Here is an 11964-nt window from a genome sequence, read left to right as displayed (position 1 = left end):
AGAATAATAATAAATGAATTAAATTAAATTATAATTTTTGTTAAAGGAAAGAGCCCCAAGCATAACCCTAAGGAAGTTGCTGCCTGGGATGCTCTGCTCAAGGACACGTGTTGTTGGGAGGAACCGCCTGTGCTCAGAGCTAGGGACTACCTTGGAGAGTCTGCTTTTCTGATTGTAGCCCTGTCGTGGCGCCCACGACACTGGAGGAGCAGAGTGGGCGGGCTCAGCAATGCAGAAGCAGCCAGACCGTCCCCGAGTTGTGGTGTAGTGGTCAGGGTACTGCTTACGAGACCTCCTGGTGGAGGAATGGGGGGACTGAGCCCCTCCAGCCTGGCCCTCCCCTGCATCCTGCATCTGACACCCCCTCTGATCTGGGACGCCACTCTGTCTAGCCCCCTCCTCTTCTTGCCGGTCCCGATGGCCCCTCAGAGTGTAACTCACCTTAGTGTATGTAGACGGCCCTCCAGCAGGGGAAGGCCGGGATGGGATGAAGGTGTAGAGGGGTCTGGGCACTGCGGTTGAATGCTTTAGCTGTCCTAACCCAACCTGCTCTGCTCCGATGAAGCTCTCGATGTTGGCGTGTGTGAAGAGGCGAGACAATAACCCAGTCTGGAGCTAAGATGGTGGCCTGTGGTGTCTTTCTCTGCTCCTTCCCCAGACTGGGAAGGGCAACATGTGGGCTTGTAGAAACCACTCGTGGGGTAGAAGCTCCCGTTTGGCTGTTTAAACCCCCAACCTCTTCTTTTTAGTTATTCTTCACGTAAGTGCTCTGGGGGGCAATATCTTTAACGGGCAGGCCAGGCTCCCAAAATGATAGTCACTGATTTCATATCTATTAATGCACAGTTTTTAACTATATTATGTTACATTACGATACATGGACCCATCCTTTGAAAGCGTTATAATTGTACCAATGTGCCAAACACTGACATTCTCCTAAGGCCTACATAAAGGACTTTTTATTGTATTAAATAGTTCCTTATTTTGCTAAATATTTGTTTTTACATTTACCGCCCACCGGTACTTTTTTTTTAGCTTGCTTGCTTTCTGGGTCAGCCTGACCTGAGCCCTATCACTCCTGCCCCTACAGCCTGCCAAAGCTAATCTGGCCTGGACTTGGGGAGAGCCCTCAAAGCCCGAGACTGTCCAGGCCCCTCACCTCTCTACTTCAGCTTCAGGGAAGTCCTCATGCACACACCGACCCCTGCATCTTCCAAGAGCCCGTCTTTTTTTTTATTATTATTTAATTCCATTTGTTATCTTTATTATTTTTAAATTTAAACAGAGAGAGAGAAAGAAAAAGTGAGAAAGCAAGCCTCCAGGTCTAGGGCTCGAAAACCACAGTTGGCCGTGTGGGAGTCCAGCACTTAACCACCACACCACCCGCCGGGCCCCTCAGTAGCCTTCAATCATCAAGCGTTAACTTGGTTGCTAATATCATCATGAGATGAGCTGGAGAAAAGAGTTGTACGTATTGTTTTGTTTTCTTGGATTTTCATGGAAAACTATCAGTAAAAGAGGGGCCGGCAGGTGGCACAGTGGTTAAGGGCGCTGGACTCCCACGTGGCCGATTATGGTCAAGTCCTGGACCTGGTGGCTTGCTTTCTTACTCCTCCCAACCTCCGCCCTGTCCCTTGTTGGTCAAATTAAAATAAATACATAAATAAATTAAGTTAAATAAAATAATTCTTGGGAACCAGCAGTTAGTGTAATGGCTATGTTGCTGGATTCCCATGTAGTCGACCGCAGTTCGCGTCCCGGACCCGGTGGCTTACGCCGGGAGCATGTGCGTGCGTGCCCAAGATCCCAAGAGGAGAATGGAGGAGAAGGGATTGCAGCGTGACCATCCCCCCCAGGGGGTGATTTCTCGCTTTCTGTCTCTCTGTCTCTCTCTGTCTGTCTGGCGAGCGCGCACACCCTATAGCGAAAACCTCTTCAAAAAAAAAAAATCTTAAAAAAAAGTGAGAGAAAGAGATATTATGTTTTATCTGTCATATCCAGCCCTCATAAAATTGAGATTATACTGTTGTGTTCATTTTATAGGTTAAAATATAAATAAAACAAACAAAAAGATGGACCTAGCAATATTAACTTGTTTAAGTTCAGTTAGCCAAACTGGAATTTGAGCCCAGGAGTGTGAGGCCCTGCTCTGCCCCTTGAGAATAAAGATCACTAACTACGCAAGAAGAGAAAAAAATGCCCCAGTGAACAAGGAAGAGGAAAGCTTTGAACTCCTGACTACAGCTGACAGTTGCCAATATTTTTAATCATTGACTTCCATGGAAGCTTGGACGAAATTGCAGAATAAAGTATATAACCATGCTAAACCCTGAACTGAATCACAATTTTTCATTTTTTTGTTTTTTACTGAACAAACTATAAACTAATGAATCTAATAAACTGAAATTTCAGTAAATAAGCAAAAAAAAAAAAAAGCAAAACACTAGAAGTCTCTAAGACAAACTAAAACCAAACTGACATGTTTTTAGGTCCCTCATTTAAAGTAAGAGATGCCGTCCCAAGACTTGGCATTTCCAGAACCCTCTTGCATGAGGAGAGAGGACAGATCCAGTCAGCCAAGTCTGCAGACAGCTCAGAGGGCAGGGGGCAGAGTGCAGTGCTGAGCTTTGCCTGCTTCCCCCCGCCGCCCTGAGTCCGTGTGCTGGAAACCCAATCCCCAGTGCATCTGTGTGGAGAGGTGGGACCTTCAAGAGGGGATCAGGGCATGAGGGCTTTGTCCTCGTGAGTGGATTAATGCTTTATCAGGAGAGTGGGTTCCTGACAGACAGGATGCATTCGCCCCTCCCCCCATCTTGCCCGCACTGTGTGATACCATCTGCTATGCTATGACGTGACATGAAGACCCTCACTCCACGAACCCCTGGACCTTCGACTTCCTGGCCTCCAGAACTCTAAGAAATAAGTTTCTTCCTTTTATAAATTATGTAGTTTGAGACCAGCAGGTGGAGTGGTGGTTCAGGTGCTCGGGTCCCATACGGTGGACCACAGCTTGAGCCCCAGACCTGGCACCCTGGTGGCTTAAAATTCACGCTGGAGGGACCAGCAGGTGGTGTGGTGGTTAAGGGCGCTGGACTCCCACATGGCCAACTGCAGTTCAAGTCCCGGACCCGGCAGCTTGCTTTCTCACTTTCCCTCTCTCTCTCTGTCTCTCTGTCCCTCTCTGGTCAAATTATAAATAAATAAATAAATTTCGATAAAATAATTCTTAAAAAAAAAAAAAAATCACTCTGGAATCATGTAGCTGCATGCCCAAAATCTTAAGAGGAGAATGGAAGAGAAAGGATTGCAGCACAGCCATTCCCCCGGGGGTGACTTCACACTTTCCCTCTCTCTGTCTTCTTCCCCTCGCTCTGTCTGAGTGAACGTGCTCTATGGCGAAAGCCTAAAAAAAATAATAATAAAATAAGTTACCCAGTCTGTGGTATTCTATGATAACAACAAAACAGCAGGGAAGACTTTTTATTAGAGGAAGAACAAGACACTACCCAAGACAGGCACATGACCCAATGAACAGATAATCCCCTGACTTTGTTTTTAATTCATGAATTTGTAGCCACATTTGGGTAGCCCTCTGAGGAGAATAAGTACACGTAATGGAAGTGACCTAAGTACGTGTTTCAGACTCTCTCGGCCTCCCTCCTGCAGGGTTTCTTACCAGACCATCTAATAAATTAGTCAGGGTGAGAGGTTTTTATTTAAATTTTATTTAAATTGTTAATGCCTTTCCCCCACATGTTTAGAGGAAGTACTTGCCATGAAAATAATAAAGAAACAAACAGAAGAAAATCACTAGGCGATACTGGTAATTAAATGCCTGAATGTGTGTGGCCGCTAAGCCTCAGGTGTTTCCGCTCGGTCTCTTGACTCTCACGTCACCCTAGAAGATTCTATCATTAGCTCCATTTTTCAAATGAAAAAGCCGAGGTGCAAAGAGTTTAAGTCACTTGCCGCAGGTCACAATGAGAACACAACCGAGCCAGGCTCAGCTGACACCGGAGTTCAGCTCTCAGCCACTGTACCGGCCCGGACCCAGTCTGTCCTATCAGCTCTCAGCCACTGTACCGGCCCGGACCCGGTCTGCCCCCTCCGAAATCACCCTCTGGTTGAGGCCTTGGTCGTGGCCACGCGGGACCCAGCTTCCGAGATCCCCAGTTCTGGCTCACCTGACTCCCACCTTCCCCTGCCCAGGCCTCTTCCTGTGCTGACCCCCGCTCAATAACTGACAAGCGATAGGTACTTATGTATTATCTTGAAATGGAGGCAGATAGAATTTAAAACCAAAATGCTTCATATTTCTGAGTTTCATTTATTACTTAGAAGTTTGTGTATTTTAGAAAAATGAGTTAAAGAAGAATCTTGGGGAAGATGTCCCTTAAATGTTCTTCCCAGGGCTGCCTGGTGGCACATACAACGCCTTCATGTGTGTTAGAGGAACAGCCCCCTCTGGCAGGGGTGCAGCCAAGCACAGCCCAGGCCTTCCCCAGCACAGAGCCTGCACCCCTAGACACGGCAGCCCTGCTCCAGTGCAGCTGCAGTTCGCCAGCACACACGGGTGACCAGGCGGGGCCGTGTCCGAGGAGCCGGAGGTAGTTCGGGCTCTAGTACACATGCGTTTCACTGAAGGCAGCCAAGAAAGACATGGAAAAGCTGAGTTCTTTGTCTCGGTGCTTCAGACCGGAAATGGAGCGTGTGGTTTCGGAGTCACGCCGCCTGGGTTTGGATCCCAGCTCCGCCCCTCGCTAGCTAAATGATCTTGGCCAAGCGTCACGGCCTCGCAGAGTCTGTGTTCTCATTTGCAAAAGAAGGTTGCCGTGGGGCTTCCGTGGGATGACGCACGTGTGTGGAGCACGGGGCACGCAGACTGGCTCGTCAGGGGTGGTGGCACAGAGCTTGGCGGGCAGTAGAGGTGAAAGTCCTCCTGCCGGTGAGTAAGCCACAGGCTCATGGAGGATGTCGATGTCACTTTGAAGTAACCCACAGAAAGGCTGCCCAGAGGGGCACCCCCGTAGGCGGGGGACACAGGACCGTGTGCCTTCGAAGTTCTGGGTGTCCTGTTGTTTTGTGCCGAGCTGAACTCATGCCGTTGTTCCATTTGCCCTTGAGCTTAGCGGTCTCCATGCTGCTGGCTGCCTGGCAGGGGCAGCGGCTTGTACGTGGGTTTAAAGTGGGGACTATATTGACTCTCCAGGACACACACGTGTCCATGGTTCCATGACCGAGAAGCAGGCCACAGGCCCAGCACCGCCTCGAGATCCGCTTCTCATGAGGGGAGGCCGGGTGAGGGAGAGGGCAGGGGGAGAACTGAGGAGTGGGCAAGGAGAGCGGGCAGGACAGGAGTGATCACCCACAGACCTTACCCCGTCCCCACATGTTGCCAGCCGGACATCTGTAATGTTAAAAAGATAGTCAATTTAAAAAATGTCCTGCCAATTTAGTCCCAGCACAGAAGACAAAGGCCAGGTCTCTGGGCTGTGGGCAAGGATGTTGGTAGAGTTAGAAGGTTGTTCTCTCCCCTCCTCTGTGCCAAAGCAGAGGGAGTCACTGACTGTTGAGTGTTTCAGAGCCATGTTTCGGTGGGTTTGTTGTTGTTTGTTTCACTGTAGGGGACATACACTCGTCAGAGAGACAGAGGGAAAGTGAGAGATCTCTCCTCGGGGGAATGACCACGCCACAGTCCCTTCTCTCCGTCCTCTCTTGGGATTCTGGAGGTGCACACACAAGCTGTTGGGTGTGTCATGGGCCATGTGAGATCCGGCCTCCGTCACCACTTGGCCGCCTGCTGGCTCTGTCTCCGTGGTGTGGCTGGTCTGTATCTTTGCAGGCAGTGGGCAGACCCCGCCCATCTCGTGCAGCTCAGTTTTAGACCAGCAACACGGATCTGTTTTGTGTGCATGTCTTAGTTGCCCTTTTCTTGACTCTTTTGTGTTCACAGAATGTCCTTTCCCTCCTCAGCATAAGTGGGACATAGCTGGGCAGTTCTCTCCGACCCAACACTGGGTCCAGAAAGCTGGCCAGCGATGCCAGGTGCGGGGGGCTCTGTGACGCTCCGTGGTGGGCTGCCCTTGCTGGCACTCATGTAATCAAGGTTCATTAACCCCGATCGTGGGACCATCGCAGAGCGTTTGTTCTATGGTAAAGGTACGCATTGGTGAAACCATTCCTAATTACGGTCACAGTTCGTGCTCTGAAAGAAGTGCTGAAAGTACAGAGCGAGAGACCCCAGTGGGCACACCCGGCCTGCGGGTCCCGTAGGCCTCCCGCTCCCTGCGAGCGCGTCATCCCCAGGCCTGTAGCCAGAGGGTGGACCCGCGTGCTCGAGGTGGGGGAGGGAGGCAGGCCCACCCTCCTGATGCCGTCACTCCAGATTAGCCAGTCGGCTGCTCAGCTGTCCCCTGGGTGTGGGGCAAGAGCGCTTTCAGATTGCGTGTTAGGTGGCCTCTTGAAAATGCTACCCGTTCAGTACTGCAGAGCAAGACTCCCACGGTCTTGGTAATCGGGTCCTCTTGCCTAACTCTGACCTGCCGTCCTCCTCCTTGGGGACCTTTCCGGCACATTCATGGTGACGTGTTAGCACGTGACTCAGGCTGGCTTCCCCCAGCGGCCCTGCATCTTAAATCCCAGACGGGTGTATTGTCGTGAGCTCCTGCAGGGGCAATCGTGTCTAAAAAGCCTACAGTTCAGACACAGTGCCGAGCTTTCCGATACTCCACGGAGCAGGTCACCTGCTGGGGCTGGTTTGCTGCAGCGTGGCACGGACGCCACACACGGGAGGCCGTTCCTCCCTCGGCGTGTATAGGCTCTGCTGTCAGCAGGTCGTTTCCCTGGACCCAGTTTCCACGTCCGTACCCTGGCACAGTAATGACATCAGCTTTCGCATATTGAGCACTGACTGTTAATTCATTAAGTCCTGTAAGTAAAGTATTTCCATTTTCTGTGCCTGCCACACAGGATTGTGGGGGCGATTAAACGCATTAATATGCAAAGTGCTTTATAACCTGAAATGTATCAGATAAAAATAATTTTATTCAAACGCGATCAGGGAATTCAGAGAGGTGAAAATTTTAATGGGCAAATTTCTGTTTCTTTTTTAAGACGGAGTCCTGCTATGTCACGATCCTCCTGCCTGAACCTCCCACGTAACAGGGTCTGTAGGTGTCTGCCACCATGCCAAGCTTTTAGGGGGGCTGAGGGTCAAACCTGGGCCACTGATGTGAACTCGGCCTGCCAAGTAGCAGCATCAGCCAGGGCACACGACTGCGGTTGGCCATGTAACTGGAAATCTTTACGGTGACTTTACATAGTGTTGATTTTTTTTTTTTTTTGGAAAGATTTTTGCTATAGGGCGTGTGCACTTGCCAGAAAGACAGACAGAAAGCAAGAAATCACCCCCCAGGGGGGATGGCCATGCAATCCCTTCTCCTCCATTCTCCTCTCGGGATCTTGGGCACACACGCACATGCGCCCGGGGTGAGTTTAAGCCACCAGGTCCAGGACTCAAATCGCTGTCGACTACATGGAAGTCCAGTGACATAGCCATTACACCAACTGCTGGTTCCCTAGTGTTAATTTTTCAATTTGTTTGTTTGTTGTGATTTTCAGGCCGCCAGGTCCAGGACTCAAACCACAGTCAGCCATGTGGGAATCCAGCACCTTAACCATCATGCCACCTGCTAGCCATATGTTGATTTACAAATACCTATCTATTATTACTTATTTCTTAGAGACATTTTTGCTATAAGGCATGTACGCTCACTAGAGAGACAGAGACAGAAAGTGAGAAATCACTCCCAGGGGGTGGCTGCACTGCAGTATCTTCTGCTCTGCTCTGCTCTCCTCTCGGGCACACACACATATGCGCCCGGCGTGAGTTTCAAGCTCCCTGGTCCAGAACTCGAACTGTGGTCAGCCATGAGGGCATCCAGCAACATAACCATTATACCATCTGCTCTCACAAACACGTTATCTATTTATAGCACAGACTTTTTATTTTTCAAGTGGAGGTTTTTGAGGGCCCACTGGGTGTCAGGCACTGTCCTGGGTGCTTAGGATACATTATGAAGAACATCGAAGATTGCTACACTGGAGGGGTGGAAGTTCTGAGAAGCAGGTGGAGAGCCAGTAGTCAGTGTGTAAAATGTGTCTTAAAGGAATGCTCTGAAAGCAGCGCCAGGCGAGGGGACGAGGAGTGCGGGAGAAGGAGCAGTTTGTTGTGTTTTTAGTTTGCTGTGGAGTGCGTGCTCACACTGGAGAGAGACAGAGACAGAGAGAGAAAGTATGAGATCACACCTTGGGGATGACTGTTCGGCAGTCCCTTCTCCTCTGTTCTTTCTTGGGATTTGGGGCACACACGCACGTGCCCTGGCTTGATTTTCAAGCGGCCAGATCCAGGACTCCAACTCTGCAGTCAGACCCACGAGATCCACACCTGTCGTAACCACCACGCTGCCTGCTGGTGCCGCGGTTTGCTTCGTCAATCAGGGTGAGCTTCGTTTGTGTTCTGGGCGCCACCTCACTCACTCACTCAGCAGATGCTGGCTAAGCGCCCACCGTGGGCTGTGGCCTGCAGATGGGGCAGAACACAGGAGGGTGGGCTCTTCCCCTCCTGGGCGTCCTTCCTGGTGGGCAGGGGAGACGGAGAGCACGCACACAGACGTGTGTGCCATTTGCAGGTTGCGGTGAGTGCTGTGACGGAAACGCGGTGATGTGAGTGCACGCTCGGCGGGGCGGCCCCTCCATGATGCGCGAAGTGATGCGCACAGCAGTGAGCCGGCCCCAGAGCTGGTGTTGCAAAGGCCCCGGAGCTGGAGGAGACTCGGGAAGTGGAGGAAGCAGAGGGAGCCTGGGTGTCCAGCACTGGGCGGGAGGGAGCAAGCGCCACTGCGGAAAGTGGCCGGAACCTGTGGACAGCTGGGGGCCTTGGAGGCCACAGTGAAGCATCTGGATTTTATCCCAACATCCAGGGAAGGACTGCAGGGCATTTAGTGGGGCTTGACTTGGTCTCTTTTATATTTTTTAAAGATCACCTACAGGGGCCAACTGGTGGCATAGTGTTTAAGGTGTTGGACTCCCACATGGCCAACCGCAGTTTGAGTCCCAGACCTGGCGGCTTGAAAGTCATGCTGGTTACCTGTGTGTACATGCCCAAAATCCCAAGAGGAGAATGGAGGAGAAGAGATTGTGGCATCGCTGTCCCCCCGTGGGTGATTTCTTGGAAGTGGCATGGTGGTTAAGGTGCTGAACTCCCATGTGGGTGACGGTGGTTCAAGACCCAGGTCTGGCAATTTGAAATGTACACCGGGCACAAGCGTGTGTGTGTACCCTAACTCCCAGGAGGAGGATGGAGGAGAAAGGATGGTGGCGTGGCCATCTCCCCAGGGAATGATTTCTCATTTTCCTCAAACAGCAAACACACATGCCCTATGATAGAAAGAAAAAAAAAGAGAGAGAGAGACACCTGAGACTGTGTGAAGGTGAGGCTGCATGAGCAGTTCCTCTGCAGCCACCAGTAGCACAGGACACAGCGACCCTGAAGTTGGTTCCGGCCGACGGTCACTGAGCTCCAGCTGCGCCCAGTACCGCACTGACAATTTCCCTCTGTGCCATCTCGTTCACTCCTCTTGGCCCAGTTTCTGGTTCGTCCAACGAAGAACCAACGTAAACTGTGAGTCTGTGCCTTGGAGAAGTGCCCAGAGAGCCAGAGTGCAGAGGGCAAGGGTGAGAGTGGCCATGAGGTGGGGAGGTGTGTTTCCACAGTGTGACACCAAAACAGCAACGAGCTAACCCATCCGTGCAGCTCGCTGGGGTTTCATTCTTGTTCAGATGCCAGGACGGACAATCTCATTCTTCCTTCTGCTTCCCCCCCCCACCCCCGGGGTAGTAGTCAACCTGAAGGAACAGGGCCACCCTCTGTGAAATCACCGGCCCTTCAGACTCACAAGACAATGGTATGTGGCCTCTGAAACCAACCCTTAATGATAAACTCACCCCTAAAATGAAATGTTTCAGAGGACAGGACCCCAGACCTTGGTCCCCATAGCAAAAAATGCCTTCTACATTAGGGACTCTGAATGTCAGTGGGATTTGATTAAAGCAAGAAATGGAGACTCGGGGCCAGCAGGTAGTGTGGTGGTTAAGGCGCTGGACTCCCACGTGACCAACCACGGTTCGAGTCTTCGACCTGGCAGCTTGCTCTTCCACTTTCTCTCTGTTTTTCTTTCTCTCTCTCTTCTCTGGCAAGCACATGTGCTCTATGACAAATTAAAAAATAATAATAAATTAAATAAAATAATTAAATAAATAAATAGAGACTCAGCACCCAGGGCTTCAGAGAGAGATTCTCTCAGCCTGTTTGCCAGGTCTCTCAAGCAGGCAGGTGTTCAGGCAAGCTTGATCCTGAGATGAGGCCGAGGTACGCGGGTTATGCTGGAACTACTGCATTCGGAAAAAGAAAATAGAAACCGAGGACCTTTCCCCCCCTTTCATCCTTCTAAACAAGTATTCTAAAATATTCAGCAAGGTGCGTTGCGTCATCCGTGAATCTGAAAATACTCGTTCTCACAGTCTGTGTGCACGCAACTACAAGCCTGGGGACCGGAAGTTTACTTTTCCAAGGTAACTGGCAAGGTTGTCCAGGCCAGCTCTCCTCTCTGTTTGAATGCACTTTAACAGCTTCCTGGGACTGGCCTTTAGAACAGCCCAAATTCCAGTTAAAAAGACAAATGTCCCGTGTCCTGTGACGCCTCCTTGAATCCGACGGCTTCGACGCATTAACATCTGATAACGTGGCTCTTCTCTGCCAGCCCTCTCGGGCTGCATTTAGAAAGCAGAATCAAGAGGATTTTCCTTTTCCTAGACACGGTTCAAAGGGCTTCTGTTTTGTAATCTGTTTTCGAGATCTGATGCGTGTGCTTCTACCACTCCGTCATGTGAGGGCTGACGTGGTCACCCAACACGACGATGAGAAAATGTGCTTCGGCGGTGTGTGTGGGATGGTGCAGCCGCTCGCCGGGGCAGTGTTCTTTGTCGGGAAATTCTGTGCAGGGAACAGCCGGCCCGCGCAGTAGGGCCCACATGGACATGGGCCCCACGCTGGCCTAGTATGGACCGTGAGTTTGAGTTCTGCAGGATTCCAGGTCAGTTCCCTCACAGCGAGTTCTTTTTTTAGTTAGGTTTTATTTCTGAGTTTCTTTTTATAGCGACGACTTGCAGGAGAGAGGAGAACAGTGCTGCGTCTATCCCGTTTTGTTTCTCTGTGCCTTAGGAACTGAGTGGCCGGTGCTGCCAAGGGGGTTCGTGGCTGTGTCCTTTTTCAGCAGGTTTAGGAAAATGGGGTTCACTCTGATGTTGGAGCGTGGCCTCGAGTGAGTGACTTCTAGCGCACACCAAGGACAGTCTGCAAAGGGCAACCTCACGGTCCGCTCTGTAATGGCGTAAGGACTTACGAATAAAAATGCACTAGATCTTATTAACGAGCCCTGTAAAGCCTTGTTAATAAAATAAAGCTTTGTCTGTGTAATAGATACATTGGTTAACAACTTAAAGGACTGTTTTCAAGTTTTGTTTGGTTTCGTTTTGTTTTTGGCATTTCGAGAGTTCGAGTTTATATGAAAACTATTCTGTGTATTTCAGTGAAGCTGCCTTAGCTAACCGGGGGAGGGGAGATGTCATTGAGCCGGGCATATCGGGAAGTCGTTGGTTGGAACATCGCCAGGAATCGTTTCCTACTGTTCAAACGTAGTCCGAGAGCGAGTCAGCCAGTGTCTAATAGCAGTTTCCAGGATCTGGTGGGGAAGGGGCGGCTGCTTAGTTAAAGATGGCTGGAATCAGGTGGGCACGTGGTGTGACGAAGCTACGCTTTGAGTCTGGGGAGGCAAGGGTGCAGCCAGTGGCAGGGAGCACAGACAGCCCAGTGGGAGCCGCAAAAGCGGGGCCAACGCCTGGCCT

At 50.7% G+C, this 11964-nt stretch overlaps 1 protein-coding gene across 1 annotated transcript in view; it reads left to right on the top strand.

Moving 5' to 3' along the window:
• The first annotated feature begins 10852 nt into the window (after positions 1–10852).
• ZBTB38 (zinc finger and BTB domain containing 38) overlaps positions 10853–11964 on the top strand; it is a 23480-nt gene continuing 22368 nt past the window's right edge. The window contains exon 1 of the mRNA XM_006162318.3: positions 10853–11153. The gene's annotated coding sequence lies outside the window, so the exon portion shown is untranslated. The remainder of the gene's footprint in view (positions 11154–11964) is intronic.

Source organism: Tupaia chinensis, unplaced genomic scaffold, assembly GCF_000334495.1.
Source record: "Tupaia chinensis unplaced genomic scaffold, TupChi_1.0 Scaffold139833_1, whole genome shotgun sequence".
Lineage (NCBI taxonomy): Eukaryota > Metazoa > Chordata > Mammalia > Scandentia > Tupaiidae > Tupaia > Tupaia belangeri.
Note: the sequence above shows the minus strand (reverse complement) of the source record. Positions and strands in the feature narration are given on the sequence as shown.